Source organism: Pygocentrus nattereri, chromosome 4 (assembly GCF_015220715.1).
Source record: "Pygocentrus nattereri isolate fPygNat1 chromosome 4, fPygNat1.pri, whole genome shotgun sequence".
NCBI classification, from domain to species: domain Eukaryota; kingdom Metazoa; phylum Chordata; class Actinopteri; order Characiformes; family Serrasalmidae; genus Pygocentrus; species Pygocentrus nattereri.
Window position 1 is genome coordinate 48,478,898 of NC_051214.1, and position 19,979 is coordinate 48,498,876.

The 19,979-nt window shown below is 43.0% G+C and overlaps 1 protein-coding gene across 1 annotated transcript in view; it reads left to right on the forward strand.

Moving 5' to 3' along the window:
• The first annotated feature begins 1,639 nt into the window (after nucleotides 1-1,639).
• lrfn2b (leucine rich repeat and fibronectin type III domain containing 2b) overlaps nucleotides 1,640-19,979 on the forward strand; it is a 246,055-nt gene continuing 227,715 nt past the window's right edge. The window contains exon 1 of the mRNA XM_017724849.2: nucleotides 1,640-2,163. The gene's annotated coding sequence lies outside the window, so the exon portion shown is untranslated. The remainder of the gene's footprint in view (nucleotides 2,164-19,979) is intronic.

A 19,979-nucleotide genomic window follows, 5' to 3' on the forward strand; every position in this document is an offset into this window, starting at 1 on the left:
ATTAGCCAATCCCAGTGCAGGATGTGAAGCGCTATTAACCAATCCCAGTGCAGGATGTGAAGCGCTATTAACCAATCCCAGTGCAGGATGTGAAGCGCTATTAACCAATCCCAGTGCAGGATGTGAAGCTCTATTAACCAATCCCAGTGCAGGATGTGAAGCACTATTAACCAATCCCAGTGCACGATGTGAAGCGCTATTAGCCAATCCCAGTGCACGATGTGAAGCGCTATTAGCCAATCCCAGTGCAGGATGTGAAGCGCTATTAACCAATCCCAGTGCAGGATGTGAAGCGCTATTAACCAATCCCAGTGCAGGATGTGAAGCGCTATTAACCAATCCCAGTGCAGGATGTGAAGCGCTATTAACCAATCCCAGTGCAGGATGTGAAGCGCTATTAACCAATCCCAGTGCAGGATGTGAAGCGTTCTTAACCAATCCCAGTGCAGGATGTGAAGCGCTTTTAACCAATCCCAGTGCAGGATGTGAAGCGTTATTAACCAATCCCAGTGCAGGATGTGAAGCGCTATTAACCAATCCCAGTGCAGGATGTGAAGCGTTATTAACCAATCCCAGTGCAGGATGTGAAGCGCTATTAGCCAATCCCAGTGCAGGATGTGAAGCGCTATTAACCAATCCCAGTGCAGGATGTGAAGCGCTATTAACCAATCCCAGTGCAGGATGTGAAGCGCTATTAACCAATCCCAGTGCAGGATGTGAAGCGCTTTTAACCAATCCCAGTGCAGGATGTGAAGCACTATTAACCAATCCCAGTGCAGGATGTGAAGCACTATTAACCAATCCCAGTGCAGGATGTGAAGCACTATTAACCAATCCCAGTGCACGATGTGAAGCGCTATTAGCCAATCCCAGTGCACGATGTGAAGCGCTATTAGCCAATCCCAGTGCAGGATGTGAAGCGCTATTAACCAATCCCAGTGCAGGATGTGAAGCGCTATTAACCAATCCCAGTGCAGGATGTGAAGCACTATTAACCAATCCCAGCATAGGAGGCGTGGCATTACTAACCAATCCCTGCATAGGAGGTGTGGCATTACTAACCAAACCCCTGCATAGGAGGCGTGGCATTACTAACCAATCCCTGCATAGGAGGTGTGGCATTACTAACCAATCCCTGCATGGGAGGCGGGGCATTTATCATCTAATCCCAGCTCAGAAGGCAGGGCAATATTAGCCCATCCTAGCACAGGAGGTGGAACTCCTATAAACCAATCCCAGTGCAGGAGGCGAGGCATTAGTAACTAATCCCTGCATGGGAGGTGAGTCATTAGTAATCAATCCCAGTGTAGGAGGTGGGGCACTAAATCCAATCCCAGCACAGGAGCACTGTTAACCAATCACAGCACAGGAGCACTGTTAACCAATCACAGCACAGGAGCACTGTTAACCAATCACAGCACAGGAGATGGGGCACTGTTAGCCAATCCCAGCACAGGAGCACTGTTAACCAATCACAGCACAGGAGATGGGCCACTGTTAGCCAATCCCAGTGCAAGAGGCGGAAAAATAGCAGCCAATTCCAGAGGAGGATATGAGACACTGCTAACCATTCCCAGCGAACAAGGAGGGGTTTGACGGAAAACGGGTGTGGAAAAAAGGCCCACGCCGCGCAGTAGCTCAGCTTCAGCTGAGTGATGTCCCGCCTATAGTGCGCAGGATCCGCAGACTTGTGAGCAGGAGAAGTAATCGGATTTACTTTTGTTCCGAAATATCAGGCCACGCCGATTCTTCCTCTCTATCACGAAGCGTTTTCTTTTCACGATGACGGACTGCTCTCGAGTTTACAGCCGGTCAGAAATTCGCAGAGATGAGAAATGAGCGGCAGAGGGAGAGAGAGAGAGAGGGAGAGAGAGAGAGAGAGGGAGAGAGAGCGAGCGCGCGCTCGGGTCCTCCGCAGGCAGATTACTGAGTGCGCTGTGAGGGAGCGAAATTCTGAGTGATCGATGCGCGGCGTGCGCGGCGTTTCGGTGTGTCTGGCGCTGGAAGAGCGTTTGTTTCTTGCGCGTTCGCGGCAGGGACGCACCTTTTCGCCATGGATCGAGCTTTTACGCGTGGAAATATGCGAAATCGCCACGGGTTATCGGAGGGATAAACTGAGCAGATCGACGAGGAGCCGTCATGGTTGCACAGCCCGCATCAAAGGTAAGCAGACATGCTCGCTGCTTTATAGTTTTGTTTTTTTTATTAATTTGTTTGCAAATTGTTTTCGAATTGTGCCGTTCCACCTTAAATGGTGCAGCAGTTACATTGAAAATGCTGCACCTTTTAAGGTGGAACGGCAAAGTCGAAAAAGAGGCTGGTCAACTTCAGCTCCATAAGTGATTCTTGCGTTTCTTAAGAGGACAAAAACAGCGACATCACCAACTTTTCACCTCCAGATACACTTCTGCATGCGTGCGCTGTCCGTGGTGATTGCGCTGTTTTGCGCGCAGCGACTGGACACTTCAATCTGCTCTCAGGTTTGAGTGTCAGTAGAGTGTCAGTTGTTTCATCGTGTTGGCAGTAAGTAATGAGCCCGTGGCCAGTTGGGCTCAGTTAACTGGAACCAGTGGCTCTCTAACTGAGTTCAGCGCTGCTGCTCCTTCCCTAGAGGTGCTGCTCTGACACTGAAGTGCTCTTATTGTGTTGCTGGAGCAGCTGACCTCCTTCTAACCGCGGTGCCTTGGTCGCTTTTTTGGCTCTGATGTTCTCTGCAGCGGCTCATGGAACCACAAAACTGTGACACCTGTGCAGGTGGGTTAGAGGAGCGACAGCTTGATCAATACATCCAATCATATGGACACACACAGTATCTGCTCTGCTGCGCAAAGAAACCCAGGCTTAAGGTTGAGCTTTGGCCTCAGTGCTCACCACTAACCACAGTTTAACCACACCTTGAAGGGGAACTCACACCAATCTTTCCGCGCAAGGCAAGTTCCTCTAGAGCAGAGCATTTCACACCAAACCTCTCTGAATGACTCGGCTTTACGTTTCACAAACAGATTAAGAAATTTTGTAAAATATACAAACAAAAAAGTGACGGTACGATGAAGACATTACACTATATCGCTGAAAGTATTCAGACAGCCTTTCTATTCTTTGAATTCAGATACCGTCACTCATTGTCGACACAGCCGGTAACAACCTTGTCCAATAAAATGGAAAACACTGGAGCCTGTGGTCACCATGCCCAATGCTGAGCATGGCCTAGAGGGGTATAAAGCCCCCCAGCATTGGGCCGTGGAGCAGTGGAACTGTGTTCTCTAGAGTGATGGAGCTCAATCCAGTACCTTTGAGATGAGTGCTCAATCAAGTCCTCACAGCAATGTTCCAACATCTAGGGTAAAGCCTTCCCAGGGGGACAAACTCACTATTAAAAGCCTTCATTTCAGAAGAAACTCTGCTGTCCACTAATGTTTTTGATGTACAGTGAATGTTAATGGGGTGGCGTGGTGGGCAGCGCTGTCGCCTCACAGCGAGGAGGGCCTGGGTTTGATTCCCCGGCCGGGTAACCGGGTCCTCTCTATGTGGAGTTTGCATGTTGTCTGTGTGGGTTTCCTCCAGGTTCTCCGGTTTCCTCCCACAGTCCAAAGATGTGCAGTCAGGCCAATTGGACATGCTAAATTGTCCCTAGGTGTGAGTGTCTGTCTGTCTGTCTGCCCTGTGATGGACTGGCGACCTGTCCAGGGTGTATCCTGCCTTCCGCCTGATGACCGCTGGGATAGGCTCCGGCACCCCCCTGCAACCCTGAGGGCAGCTTAGAAAATGGATGGACTTTTTCATCATTAATTTTTTTTATATTAGTGAGATTTCACATTCATGATCATAAGTTTTAGTCCACTGAAGGCAAATAAACATACTTTGTCACAGAGTGAGCGTGTTTTGAGTCAAACCATACGTCACCACTGGCGCAGAAATGCACATTTGTATGCTGTATTCAGTTACCATGAATGTTGTATGCAAGAAGCGAACCGCAGTGGTGAATGTTGCCGTGATTGCAGGAAGAGAAATGTAATGGTTTAATCAGTGTGATCAGAGAGGATCTCATTAGTGCAAAGATGCTGTGCAGAAAAGCTTCAGGAACGGTGCGCTGCTCGCGTTCTAGATAGAGTGGTGCACTCCTACACAGCTTAGTGCTTCCCTGTTTTAAAAGCTCATAAAAGGCCTCATCATGAGTTGATGAGTTCAATTACGTGTTGCAGCGCAGAGAAAACATTTGTCCATGCAGAGCTGTGTACCTTCAAGTCTTTGTTGTGTATCTTTCTCATGAAGCAGAATTTCTTCCTAAGCCAGTTAACTTCAAGCTTAGCTCAGCCTAGCCTGTGTTTTCTGTCTCACGATGGTGGATCGCATTTTACTGGGATACATTACCATGGCAACTTGCTGCACCCAATCTGCTCCAGGGCAGATTAAGTTTGGATCATGAATAGCTCATGAACCGATCAGTGCAGAGCTCCTAAACAGTCACGGACAGGCTTCTGACCGATAAAGGCTGAGCTTCTGACCAGTCAGGGACAGGCTTCTGACCAATAGAGGATGAGCTTCTGACCAGTCACGGACAGGCTTCTGACCGATAAAGGCTGAGCTTCTGACCAGTCAGGGACAGGCTTCTGACCAATAGAGGATGAGCTTCTGACCAGTCACGGACAGGCTTCTGACCGATAAAGGCTGAGCTTCTGACCAGTCAGGGACAGGCTTCTGACCAATAGAGGATGAGCTTCTGACCAGTCAGGGACAGGCTTCTGACCAATAGAGGCTGAGCCTCTGACCAATCAAGGCCTTCGGACCAGTCAGGGCTGAGCTTCTAACCAGTCAAGGCGGTGCTTCTTACTCATCAAGGCAGAGCTTCTGACTAATCAGGTCAGAGCTTCTGACCCATCAGGGCAAAGTTTCTGTCCCTTTGTGGCAGAGCTTATGACCCATTAGGGCAGAGCTATTGAACCATCGGGGCACCTTCTGACCAATCAAGGACAGCCTTCAGACCAAACCTCTTCATGTTTCATTTGGTTGCCTGTTTGTAAAAAAGTTGCAAAACTTTTACGTTCATATATTTATAAATATATATTTTACGTTCACTTGTTAGACTGTATTGTCTGTTTACATCTCTAGTAGGGTGACATGGACAAACTCTGTCTTTATGTGTTTAAATTACTGTGCCACATGGGTACTTTGCACAGCTTGATTTTGACGGTCTGCTGCCTGTCTTGGTCACTGCCTGTTTGCTGGTTTCTGATAAATTCCTGAAAATGGTCTACAGGTTCATGGAGCAGTGGTAGGTTGGGTAGAAGCACATTATCTTCAGATTGTAAAGGACGTATTGTGAAGTGTCATGCTTATAAAGTCTAATATATCATGATTTAAATGCAGTCTGCACCTGTTCCAGACTGGAAAACCAGATACAGGATCAGAATGACTTTACTGTCCAAGTGCTCTTGCAAATACTAGTCATTTGTCTTGGTTGAGGTGATGCATCCATGGGCTGACAAATCAGTCGAATGCAGACAAATAATCCAAATAAATACAACAAGACAACCACAGAGTGCATCACAACATATAGAGCATGTTAAGTACATAGAGCAGTGTACACTACACACTGTTCCAGTGTTTTTAGTAAAGAAACCATGATTTCTGAATGTTGTTGGGACAAAACCTTGGATCTCAATTTGTGTGTGTGTAAATTTCATGATGGATGGACCAAAGGAAATGGCCCAAAAAAAAAGTCTGGTTCCATTGACATACATCAAAGGCAAAGTATGATTTTCCTTCTCCTGTAAAGTGATCATTTTGGAGATATGAGGTTTTGTGACCTTAAAACAGCAATGGCTATGTAGTAAAGCCAATGGTTCTGTTTACAGCCATGCTTTCTATATAGAACCATTTCATGCTTAAATGGTTCTTTGAAGGTAGAAATGGTTCTGCAGATTGTTGAAGAATGTGCTATGTGGTTCTATGTAGCACCTTTTTGAAAATGCTTTTATAAACGGGTTCTTCTATCGCTGCAAGCTTGACATCATAACCGTAACAGAATCCGTTTTGGTGGTATACAAAACCACATACAACACAACCATGTGCATGACGATTTCCTGAACTGTGGGCAGGAATTTGATGAACCACACTGAGTGACCTTGACTGTGAGAGAGGCAAAAGCACCTTCCTGGTGGCGGATATTTCCCAGTGTGCAGCAAAACTCATTGAGTCAGCTGTCAGAGAGTATCATGGGACCAGTCTTCTGGACAGACTTTGTTTGTGATGCTGGGTCTACTGTAGTTCCTCACTTTTTCAACTCGGAAAGGACAAAAAGTAGTCACGCTACCTTTAAAAATTGATTTTAAAATATTTCACATTCTGCACTGCACTCCACAAACACTCGTTTTTTCCCTTTATTATGACACATGCAATTGGTCAGAGTTGTCTTGTACAGAAAACCATGTTTTGGCATAATCTGAAATATTTTGGTCCTGTATTTATATTGCCCACCCCATGTAATAGTTTCTTATGCCAGCTTGTAAATCTAGTTTGCCACGGGTACTAAACTAACCTAGCTAACTTTAAACAGCAATAGGCATTTCAAGTGGGGGCAACCTTCTTAACGTTAACTGGCTGGATATCAGCTACTGGTATAAGTGTACATTGGCTAATTCAGGTAGTAATTCTACCTGACCTCACAACCATTTTCACTAACATAAATGTATGAGATTGAATTAACAACCATTTGTCACTGTGGAATTACACCTCTGCATTTAACCCATCCGTGCAGTGAAACACCCACTAGGGGGCAGTGAGCACACTTGCCCGGAGCGGTGGGCAGCCCTATCCACAGCACCCGGGGAGCAGTTGGGGGTTAGGTGTCTTGCTCAAGGACACCTCAGTCATGGACTGTCAGCTCTGGGGATCGAACCGGCAACCTTCCAGTCACAGGGCTGGTTCCCTAACCTCCAGCCCACGACTGCCCCTAGGTAGCTAAACACAGTCACGGCATTTCTCAACCAGTTAACTTTAAACAGCAGCGCTTATTAGATGGGGGTTAAACCATGCTAAAACTAGCTGCTTAGGCATTGGCTACTGGTTTATATGGGCTAATATAAACAACACTAGTAGCAAACTTAGGCATCTCCACTAAATGTCTTATTAGCTGCTGGAGCAGATTAACAATGGCAAAGTGAACTGAATGCAATAATGACAGATTCCCATCCCAGCTTTCAAAGCTAGTTAGCATTTGGTATTAAACCAGCTAACTTTAAACAGCAGTGTGCATTAGACGGAGCTCAAACGATGCTAATATCAGCTGGCTATTAGCTTCTGGCTCATATTGGCTAATGCGGGTAGCAATACTGGTCGCAAACTTACACGTCCACAGATATAAAATCAGTGTTGTTATAGATGCATGTAAAAAATGATTCTTAATAGAATATTCTGTATGTCAAGGAGTATGTGAGCAGCTGTATGGGTGAAACAGAGGCTTAGATGATTCCGTAATAATGGAAAAAGCTGTATAGTATCGAGACTGAAGTTAGAATGAAATCTAAATCATCACGTTCAAAAAGCTGAGGAGCGAGGTAGCGGACGCATTTGAGGGCAAATCCAGGGTCATGGTCAAGACGGTCCAGGGTCAGAGAGCCAATACAGATAGATCGGGGTGGGTGGGGGGGGGGGGGGGGGGGGGGGGGGCAGACAAAACATAAACCAGAATCACCAACACAGCAGACAACGATTCAGACAAACATACATCAAACACGGCAAACAAAGCAAACAGAGATTCAAACAACAGCAGACACATCAAACAAAGACCAGCCAAAACAAAAGGCAAACACAGGGCTTAAATACACACCGGGGAAGACGAGGGGCAGGTGAAAACAATCAGGGGCGGAGTCACAAAACAAGGGGCCCAAGAGTGGGAGGAGCCGATCGTGACACTGTGACCAAATCTCGCTTATAAAATAGCTATACAGAGTCATTTTATAATTGATAATCAATAAATGTACATTTACAGATTATCATTTAATAGTGTTTGCCATTTTTGAACCATGTCATGAGTTCTTGTTGTTCCCAAAATATCTGAAATTGTAACAAACCACTGTTTTATGTTTCTGGTGTCTTGTTTAACACTTCAGTCTGCGCTGTAAAAGTTGCATTCATTTGACTAGAGAATCCAACCTTTTGAACGGCAGCGTATTTGTTCACTCACTGTGAAGAAACAGCGAAAAGCTGCTGCGAGGCTGAAGAAGAGAATATGATGGTAGGTTGGTTGAACAGATGAATGCAGGGCGAGTTCTGTAATTACCACCATCTTCAGCATCACAAGCAGCCTGATTCAAACTCCTCTGAGCTCTCGATCCAAGACGCCTCCAGTTGAAATCGTAGTGAGTGTATTTAAGCTTATCTTCCTTGTAGGCCTGACGCCGTAGAGTATATTGGATATGAAGTCTTTAATGTCACCATCTTTAAGGGTCTGGTTAGTGCTCAAAGCCTGGATATTGAATTTAAAAGCAGGCAGCAGCGTTGTGGTTAATTTGATTTTGTAAAAATCCCTGAAATCTTTGTAGACATTAAGTGAGCGAACCGAACTCTTTCTGATTCTCACTGCTGTTGTTTTTCTAAAGCTGTTTTTTTTTTCTGTGGCATCTCCCATCTTATTTTAAATGCTTAAACATGCAGTATCTGTGTTTGTGTGTAGGCTGTGGGAAATGCGAGGGTGCTCTGTGTTGCCTGGATCTTTTGAACCACTAACTGTTACAGACAGTCAGCTGTAATTCTCACCGGCAGAATTATGCAGATTTTTTTTTTCTCTGATCCGTTTCATTCCTGGGATTCTGAGTTATGTTTTGAGGTCATGGTTTTGTTGGTGTTATCAATCATGTTAGCGATCTAACAATTTATTGATCATGTGAAAATGAATTGGCATTTCATGTTTTTTTTTAAAAAAACATAAAATAGACATAAATGGACAATGATAAACCATAAGGAGCCTTTCAGCAACTCTTACAGAAAAAAAACACATGAATTTAACACTTTTTTTTTCATGTGCTTTTTAAACACTTTTCAAAAACTGAGATGACGTGTTAAAAAGTGTTATAACTCACAAAAAACGTGTGATCACTGGAAATATATATTACAGTGTGATACATGATCTCCTGTGGAAGCATGTATGATAATGTGAAAACTGTTATAACACGTGAGAAATTTGTGCCATGTGTCATGTTTGGGGGATGGCATGTTATAGTTATTCACATGATGTAACATATTTTACCTCTGATCATGCATTTTTTGACAATTCACATGTGAAATGTTACTTTTCTGTGATGGGAGTCAAAAATGTAACAGAAAAAAGGTAAATTATGAAGTTTTTATTAACTTCTTAAAAGGCAGGGAACTGGCCCTGTGACCAGAAGGTTGCTGGTTCGATCCCCAGAGCCGACAGCACATGACTGAGGTGTCCTTGAGCAAGACGCCCAACCCCCAACTGCTCCCCGGGCGCTGCGGATTGGGCTGCCCACCCCTCCGGGCAAGTGTGCTCACTGCCCCCTAGTGTGTGTGTGCTCACTAGTGTGTATGTGGTGTTTCACTTCACGGATGGGGTAAATGCGAAGGTGAAATTTCCCTGTTGTGGGACTAATAAGGGTCTCTTAATCTTAATATCCAACACACTAAGGCTTACTATTCAGTCACTACAGGGACGTCAATGCAGACTGGCTTTGGGCCACTTAAGGGGTTAAAAATATATCTGCAGTGTATAGAAATATATGGCTCAGTCAGGCTTATTATGCTACATTTACATTATAGTGGTAGACAGTTGATGACAATCCATGTATTCCTTTGTTTTCAGGTGTTGATTAGTGAGTCTAGGATTATACAACAAAAACAAATAGCACAGAGTACAGAGCATCTTCTAGCCTTTTACCTTAAATGAACGATCATCTCCTCTGATAATCACACTTTCATGGCTGCATGCTGCCCCCAGTCACATACTGCTATGGGGCATGAAACGCACCATTGCTATAAAAGAGAAAAGTGGGAGAATTTAAAACACGCATTGGTATCAAGCAGACGTACAACCGATTACTGCCAACTGGTCATGAAAGTAAATTTTAGTGAAAAACATTTTTAATCTGTTTATGAAATGTAGTCAGGAATTCGTGACAGCCCTCGTTGTGCGCTGTTCAGCCAGCACTGTGTACACTGCGTCATGCTTCCCGTCAAAAAAGAAAAACTCTCACGCGGTCTGTTCGTCATTGGCCTTGTCACATGGTCACGTTTATTGAGTAACTAACCTTGGTGCTTGGTCCATTTCAAAAAGCGAAACGTCTCGTTCTGCACCGACACTGACAGTGAAAGGCAGGAGCTGAAGTGTTTTGTGAAGAGTGCCGTATTAACTGTGCTGCTCTCAGAATTCAGCGCATTTGATGGCTACTGGAAGAGCCATAATACCATCTTTTCGACAGTTATTCTGGGCTCAGCAGAACCTTGAATGGCCGAAAAGGTAACTTTACAGGAGAAATGAAAGGTTTTTAACTCTGAAAGGGGAAGTCCACCCGTAAAGTTTGTACAAATTTGTGCATAGATAAGGTTAAGTTGAGTCAGAATTGGTCACAGTGATAGTGGTGGGAACCAGATAACCACTTTTAAAGGCTGTCTTATAGAAAGTTGTTAAATGAAATGGAAATTAAATGAATATGCTGCCAATATCTGAAACATTGTTTTATGACAGTGTTGATCTATGGAGGCCTAATATAATGATAATTTGTCATAGAACGTCAACCCTGAAATTTAAATAATTAATGGTGAGCAATTGCATTTTATTATAGCAATTGTTATATTATATTATTATAAGTGGAAAATTAAGCATTATTAGAATGTATTCATTAATTAATAATTAATAATAAGTCATTTTAAACTTGAACATGATAACCCTGTGATTTCCTCAGAGTGAACACAGTTTACAACTTTCATCACCAGTGTCCAGTGTAACAGTGTCTACATGTTCCAACCACACACACACACACACACACACACACACACACACACACACACACACACACACACACTCACACACACACACACACACACACACACACACACACACACTCACTCACTCACTCACACACACACACACACACACACACACACACACACACACACACACACACACACACATTTTCTAAGCGGCTTATCCTTCTGGGTGGCAGTGGAGCTGTTGGAGCCTATCCCAGTCAGTGGGCAGAAGTCAGGAATCATCCTGGACAGTCCACTGCAGGGCATGTTTTAACCAATGTGTGTGAATATAATATAATATATATATATATATATATATATATATATATATATATATACAGTAATTGAGTGCATATTTCATAAGTATCATGTATACAGTCAATAAGTGACTGTGTCATATCATATATACAGTCATTGAATGTCTGTAGACATATCATATATAGAGTCAATGAGTGTCTATATCATATATATATATAATGGGAAGGATAGGATTGTTGTGGAAATGCCATGTATCCATAATCATGTAGCTATAATTAATAGAGAGCCTTCAAAAAATTTGCCATTTAAAACCTTATATATATCCTGTATACATAAGAGGACGACAGTTGAGCATTCAGAGCAACGCACACTTCAACGTAGAAATAGCGCCAGCAAGAGAGGTATACACCCCCATTCCTGGGCTGTGGATCACTGGGTCTGTGCTAAGAAATCAGTGGCGGTAATAATCAATTGTGTGTATGCATTATTAATGCAGTCACTTTGCCACTATCTCCCCTTTTATAATGTCCAAAGAGATTAAATAGAGCGTAATGATATTCATATTGCCCATATGTGTATTGCTGATATTGCTGCAGTACTTTAATGCCAAATTGAGTGTCGATGTCTAATAGATTTAAAGTTCTTTTTTCTCTTTTAGGGAAGAAATATGACCATTTTTCCCATGAATACTGCAAAATTCCTGACGGGTGATTTTTACAATAGGCTGATGTTTACAATGCATATTAGTCATATTAAGGGAATGTAAGCATGTCTGTTATTTCCTCACAAAAACACATTGTTTTTCTAATTCTCATAAACACTCCACGGAGATGGTGCACGATTTCAGGTTCCATGAGTCATGAATATCAATTTATGCCGCTTAGATTAAAGAGGCCATCACTGTTAACACATTTAAGCGCTTGATTATAAAATCTGAATGTCGGACTCCTCACGACTGCATCAGCATTCATTTGTATAATGCGTCCCGCTGCCAACTTGATAAGCGTTCTATTGTTTGTTCATCATGTAAACGGAGGCTGATTGTCCTGAGTTGGCTGACGTCCAAGGAAGTCTTTACGTTTCCAAATAATACCTCTCTAAGCGGCCCTCGAACCTCTCAGTGGATCTGCTGGCTATAAATAATGGCACATATGTCACTTGCCTCCACTCTGACGTACGTTAAGTCCCTGCTGAGCCTATAGGGAGGATGGGCTCACGTAGTGCTTTCTGACAGAGTCCATGCACTTCATGGATCCACAAAGAAGCTTTCCTGACTGTGACACAGCTCCTTTTGTGCCTTTCATCTCTCTCCCCCAACCTTTCCTTTGCCCTTAAGACTCCTGGCCCGAAGGCTTTTGATCTTGCTGCAGGGACAAGACGGTGGTCAGGACTTTGTTTATTTGAATCAGAAGCCTGGGGCCATATTTTAGGCTCCCACCAATGCTCATGGCCTACATGGTGGATTCAACCTTGGCACAGTAGCTGAAAAGCATTGGCAGGTGAAACCAAAAGTATCCAGACAGCCTATACAGCTTTTATAATCTCCATAGAAAAGCACTAAACCAAGCATGGGCTAGAGGGGTATAAAGCCCCCCCAGCATTGGACTGTGGAGCAGTTGAATTGTGTTCTCTGGAGTGATGGAGCTCCATACAGAACCTTTGGGATGAGTTAGAGTGATCCAGAAATGACCATCTAGCATCAGTACCTGACCTCACTAATGTGCAATCAAATCCTCACAGCAATGTTCCAACATCTAATGTAAAGCCTTCCCAGAAGAGTAGAGGCTGTTACTGCAGCAAAGGAGGACAAACTGACTAATAAAACCCTTCATTTCTGAAGAAACTCTGAAATCTGCAAACCTTTGGAGGTTTAGTGTATATTCCAAGGTTTCAGAGCTTAACATCTCCTCCGATTTAATGTATGTTAATGAACTACACTGCTGTAATAAAATCAATCATCACAGCTTTCATCTCCAGCTGGTTCAGCTCTGCATCTCATCAGCAAATGAGTGAAAATCATTGGCTGCTGCCTCTCCAACCTCAAAGACGTTGACTTGTGTAGGATAAGGGAGAGGACAGGAACCTGGTCACTCTGTCTTTTAGTGTTTTCTAACCTAGCAATAACCAAGCATGAGAGGACTAAAGACTCAAGCCAAAATCTATCATCTTTTAATTCAAAGAAGTATACTGCGGCGCACCGAGAGCTACCCCAGGGACAGGAAGGATGCTGGAGGCAGGGTTAAGGGTTTCAGCAGCCGTTTCTCTTTATTTTCACAATTCAAATAAAATCAAAAGGTGATCAAGTTTCAGTGGCTTTGAAGTTTTTAGACTTTTTAGTCCCTTTCTCAAAGCGGCCAACGATAGATCACCATCAGCTGGCGGTCATTATGGGCCATGTGAGCACCTGAGCCAGGAGGGACAGAGCTTGCTGAGCCACGTTCTCGTCACCCAGCTTGGCCACCTGGGTAGAACGTAAGGTGCAGTCTAGCAGCCTCACTGCGGAGGAGGTGGAGCCTGGAGATCGGGGCTCGTCTCCCGCCTTTGTGCCTTGTGTGGCTGTCGTGGTCGACATCCATCTGGCCAACATCCATCTTTCGCCTTCGCTGGCACACACACACGCACACACACACACACACACACACACACACACACACACACACACACACACAGACTCTATATATATATATTTTTATTTTTTATATAAGTTTGTTTATTTCTATTTTTTTTTTACATGTTTTCTCCTACAAAGTTACCATGGGCCATAGGCAACTAAGCACATTATTTACCATTTATTTTGACATTAATGTGTTTATAGAATCACCATTTAACTTTACAATAAATCCAAATAAACCTAAATGCAGCCAAACCTTAATGAGTTTATTTGTTTAAAAAATCTTGTTAATGTCTTGTGAGTTTCCAGATTTCTCCTGGGCACTCCAGCCGTTACGTAGGTAATGATAAATAATCACATGTGCGTTGAACATGGTTTTATTATTTTTAACCATGACTTATTTTGTATTTCTAACCATGGTGTATTTTGTCTTCATGCTTGCCAGTTAAGCCACATGTCAGCAATTAAGATAACAAATCTATGTAATTCTAATACTGGGTCATTTGATCAGTTGGGCCCACTGGGCTGCTTTCCCAGAGCCCGATTAAGCCTAACCCTAGACTAATAGTTTTTTTGAATGGTGAAACACAATAGACATAAATAAACAGGTGCAATATTGCACTCTCTCTTCCTTTCTGCAGTGTTCTGCAGTGCTGGTTCTAAAGTCCCTCTACGCTGCACATTTCTGCAGCAGACACACCTGACTCAACACATCAGCTCATTATCAAGCCTTTATGGAGTTGAAATGGATGTGTTACAGCTGTTAAACTCTAAAATGAGCAGGCATCCTCGAAGACACTAAGATTTAGAGACACTGTGCTGTCTTACAGCTTTAAAATGAGCGGCTATCAGACTTTGATTGGATTTTTATTTTGCAGTACTTTGACCAATGACATGTGAAAACTATTTTTCTGTGTAGCCTACACTCTTAAAAGAGAGCTGTGAACCCGACATATATCCGAAATAGAGGACTGTGGAAGTTCCTGTGGCATACACTCTTAAAACGATGGGTTTTCAAGTGTTCTCTATTAAAGACAGCAGGCTGGAGGTCAGGGAACCAGCCTCGTAACCGGAAGGTCGCCAGTTCGATCCCCAGAGCCGACAGCACATGACTGAGGTGTCCTTGAGCAAGACGCCTAACCCCCAACTGCTCCCTGGGTGCTGTGGATTGGGCTGCCCACCGCTCCGGGCAAGTGTGCTCACTGCCCCCTAGTGTGTGTGTGCTCACTAGTGTGTATGTGGTGTTTCACTGCACGGATGGGTTAAATGCAGAGGTGAAATTTCCCCGTTGTGGGACTAATAAAGGTCTCTTAATCTATAGAGAACCATGAACACTCAAAGAACCATTTGTATAATATAACCATATAACCATAATACTGTATGCCATTAGCTTCATGTATACGAAGTCTCAGAGAACACAGAGTAAAAATGAAAAATACTTTGAATGATGTTAAAATTGAGGTTAGATAAACATCCAGCAAAGTCTGAATGAACAAGGCCAATCCCTCAACATTGTCAGCCTGACCACACCGGAGAGGTGAGGACGAAATGAGTGGAACAGGCTCTGCGTATACAGGTGGAGTTGTTCAGCCTGCTGCATCCACTTAATAAAATCATTATCCAGCTTTTATATGGCAACGTCTTAAAAAAGGTTCTCATTCTCTTTCTCATTCCCTGCTGGATCTGCAGGAAGCGCCAGTGTGGCCACTCAAATGGACAAACAGATGGACAGCAGGCAGATAGAAATATGAGCTACCTTGACAGCTCGATTATGCGTACTAAGTCATCTTTTGCTTGCTAATTAGCTGCGACTCTGTGAGTTTCTCCAACTGAAAGAGGGAGAGACTGTGGGGGGCACAGTTTGGGTACAGCTTCATGGGTGGAACAGCCCATATCAGCCTTTTGATTACGAGTGAAAGTGGAGAACTTTGACGAAATGCATCGGTCAGTTCATGGCCCCTCGTACCTTTGTCGTAGTACATACTTTGTGCATGTATATTGTGCCCCACAAGAACCAGATTGGCCTAGTTAGGAAGAACACATGGGTTTCAGTTCCCTTGGGCTGTGAAACCCCCATGCGAAAGTCAGATGAATGTTTTTTGTCATGGTTAATAATGAGCTGAAACCTGTGTGCTATTTTGAAGTTGCATTTATTTCAGTGCATCTGCTATTGATCTGGTAATGTGCCTCCTCAGGAGAGATTCAATTCTCACACCAGAGCAGGGTTTCAGTTCCATTATGCATTGATCAGGATCCAGTACACAGTGGATAAATGTGTGAGCAGTCCAAGACCGACTTCGTCTACCTGTCTGAAGTGTTTAATGAACCTTTTAGGTTAGACTGTGTATCTGATGTGTCCGTTTATCCTTCCAGCTCAAAGTTTGGAGGGAGATCAAGCGTTTGTCTCCTTTAATTCATTAGATCAATTCATCGTTTGACCCTTTAATAAAATGGATCAGTATGTTATTGAGAACTGGGGCCTTTTCTGAGCTTCTGTTTCCTATCACTGTATTAAAGGAGCTTCTGTCTTTCCTGTTGGCTGAAACCAAAATACTGAACGTCGTCTGTTTTTTTTATTTCTTTTTGGCGTTTTATTTCTGCTTTTAAATTATCATAAAAAGTTATTACTGATAAAATCCGCCAAGCAAATGGGACAAAACTGAAACTAAAATTATTACAGTATGTACATAATGTGAAAAAAAGATTATTTTCTTCAACGGTTCTTTATTAAGGTTATTTAACAATAAACACCAAAAAGGCTTCTATAATTGTTGCATGCTTGACATCATGGTAATAGAAGGACCCTTGTGGTACTATATGGAACCCTTTTCATAAAGGTTCTATAAAGGACCATATACAACACATTCACCATCAAAACTGCAGAACGATTTAACCGTGCAGAGAAATGTTTAAGCATGCAAATGGTTCATGGTTCTAAATAGAACCTTTGTCTGTACCAAAGAACTGAAAATTGAATGGTCAGTAGCCATTGTATGCATTTAAATGTATTAAATAGACCATACATAAAAAAAATAAATCAACTAAATATGAAATTTGACCAGGAGTGGCCAAATTTTTGCGTATGACTACGTCATACTGCTCCCCCGGCGCTGCGGATTGGGCTGCCCACTGCTCCGGGCAAGTGTGCAGTGTATTCACTAGTGTGTATGTGGTGTTTCATTTCACGGATGGGTTATATGTGGAGGTGGAATTTCCCCGTTGTGGGACTAATAAGGGTCTATTAATCTATAGAGAACCATGTTTAAGCATGCAAATGGTCCATGGTTCTAAATAGAACCTTTGTCTGTACCAAACTGAAAATTGAATGGTCAGTAACCATTGCATGCATTTAAATGTATTAAATAGACCACACAAAAAAAAAAAAATTCAACTAAAAAATCAACTAATTATGAAATTTGACCAGGAGTGGCCAAATTTTTGCGTATGACTACGTCCAAAAGGCTTGTTCTGTGAGAGAGACCAGTGGGAGAATTTTACTTCTACATTGTCATCATGCAGATAGCCTTTCATTATTTCTATGGTAATTTTTATTAGGCTGTAATCATTTATGTATGTTAACATAATTGAGTTTATTCAGGTAATCATGGCAGCTCCAAGGTTCTCCTACAGACAAATCCGAGTTCCCGGACAGGCGAATCGGTTTTAAAGAAAAATCTCCTGGCAGATTTCTTTTTTCATTCATGAACAAGAGGTCCGGGATGAAAAGGCAGCAAATCACCTCCTGCGTATTGATGACCCATCACCGTAGTTAATGGAAGGCAAGGTCCATTAATTCCTGGAGAAAAGGGCAGAATTAAAGCAAACATCCTCACAGCGTCTGAACTGTTTGTTCACCTGGCAGGTTTTTTTCCCATCACCCATCCGACCCAGTAGCACCCAGTGAATGGACTTATTGTACATGCACCTTGGTTTGAACACACACTGCAACTATCCCTTGTTCCATTTAAAGCCATATTACACTGTGCATTTCTACTATATATAAACAATACAAAACACAGCTAGTGGCATACACGGCAATAACACAGGGGTTCCAATGTGTTATTTAAGGGAAATATTCACACTGCATAATCACATCATTGTGCTGTCTTGAAAACACAGATATTTTGTTAATTTCACATTTGAGTCTTTGCAGTCAAATCAAATCAAATCAAATTTATTTGTATCACTTTTTAAAACGGATGTTGCCACAAAGCCGCTTCACAGGATTCCAGTAAAGACAAAGTTTTAACAAGAAGGTAAAACCCCCAGGTGGGCAAGACAGGGGGCGACAGTGGCAAGGAGAACCTCCCTCAGAGCTGAGGAAGAAACCTTGGGAGGAACCAGGCTCACCAGGGGGGACCTGTCCTCCTCTGGTCAGACTACCTACGGAGTTATGATACTACTAATATTAATAGCAGTAGTATTAGTAGTAGGAATAGTTAGGAGTCCATGAAAATGTCAGTGTAGGGTGGGCAGCTAGTCCATTTTTACATTTACAGCATTTGACAATTAGGCGAAGGTGGTGTTAGGAGTCTTGCCCAAGGACTCATTGATGTAGTGTAGGGGGCTTGAACCCCAGTCTACAGCATAGAAGGCAGAGGCATTACCCACTACACTAACCAACCACAGTGTAAGGTGTAGTCCAAGGCAGGTGGAGGTATCTGGGGCGTGGGCAGCTGGTCTGAAGTGGGTAGCAGGAGGGCTCGACAGTCAGTCGTCCTTCAGTGTCCGGCCGGACATGTGGGCGATTGTATACTCGGAAAAAAGGCAGGGAGAGGGAATTAGTTTTATTCTGTCCGTTTGTATGTAAAACAGGGAATGTGAGCATTTCCAGAGTGTGGCTAACGACTCCGGCAGATCTGACTATGACAGCTTAACTAACAGGAGAGAACCAGATGGACACACAGACACGGCAGCACTCTGAGACAGTTCGGCATCCCTCCGCTCCACCGTCCACAAACCTGAGTGACCGCGTGCAGGACAACAGCACCAGTGGTCGTAATTGTAATGCTATAATAATGTTATTAAAGGTGTTCAAATCTGAGCTCTTTAGACAGACTTGAATCAGTTAATTGAATATAAATGTAATGTATTGTGTAACTGTGCGATTAATCATGTAGTTGTGCGGTTATGTTTAAATACTAGAGCAAAATGACAGTAATAGCTGTAGAACTGAACGGGCCCAACGCGCTGGTAGTGACACGTTAGACTGTTTACATGGCCTACTTCTCTCAGGACAGAGTGAATGCATGAATAAAAGAGTGAAGCGGGTTCGCAGCGCTATGGATGTAGTTCTGCTGCATCTGGAGCTAAACTCTCTTATATATTATTCCAGTTACTATTACCTTCAGGCCTATTTAGGCGTACAGATAAAGACTCAGTTACTGCATAATAGAGTTCCATCACACACTCCCATTCACTCACGTGTAGTATGGCGAATATTTTCATCTTGGAATATTCTGTTAAATATTAGCTCAAATATTTAAATATTCTATACGCGCAAGACATGTTTAACTTTACTGTTAATGGAATGAAAAAGGTTGTGTCTTTTAAATTTAATACTTTAACTTCATAAATGATGTGTGCATTTTATTTCTTTTTTTTTAAAACACCACTGGGCACTCGGAAAATAACTAATAAACCATTGTTTTCATAGAAAGCAGCATAAAATGTGGTTCTATGTGCCACACCTGGCAACACTGAACAAGTTTCCTCACTATTTTAACATGAGTGGTGCGGCAGATCAGAGGAAACAGCGTCTTTTACCACACAAAAACAATATCCTTGGCGTGCTTGTCAGTGAGCTGAGTGATTATGTCTGTATGTGATGAAGGTTTCTGAGCACTTTCCACCAGAGTGTGTGCTAAACTCAGTGTGATATTGAATGTTACGGACACTGCACTCTAAATAAGTTTCCCACAGCTCCAAACTTCTCGCTCAGGCTCTCTTTTGCTTGAGGAGTCAGTAGTCAAGGTGTACAAACATTTCAGGGGGAGGGTTCAACCCATAATGCGGCTGGCAGTGCCACCTTGTATTAGTTCAACCATTTATTTAACAAAATATTGAGACAATTCATAAAAATAAAAAGCTCCAACTTTCAGTTTGCTTAACTTTAAGCATC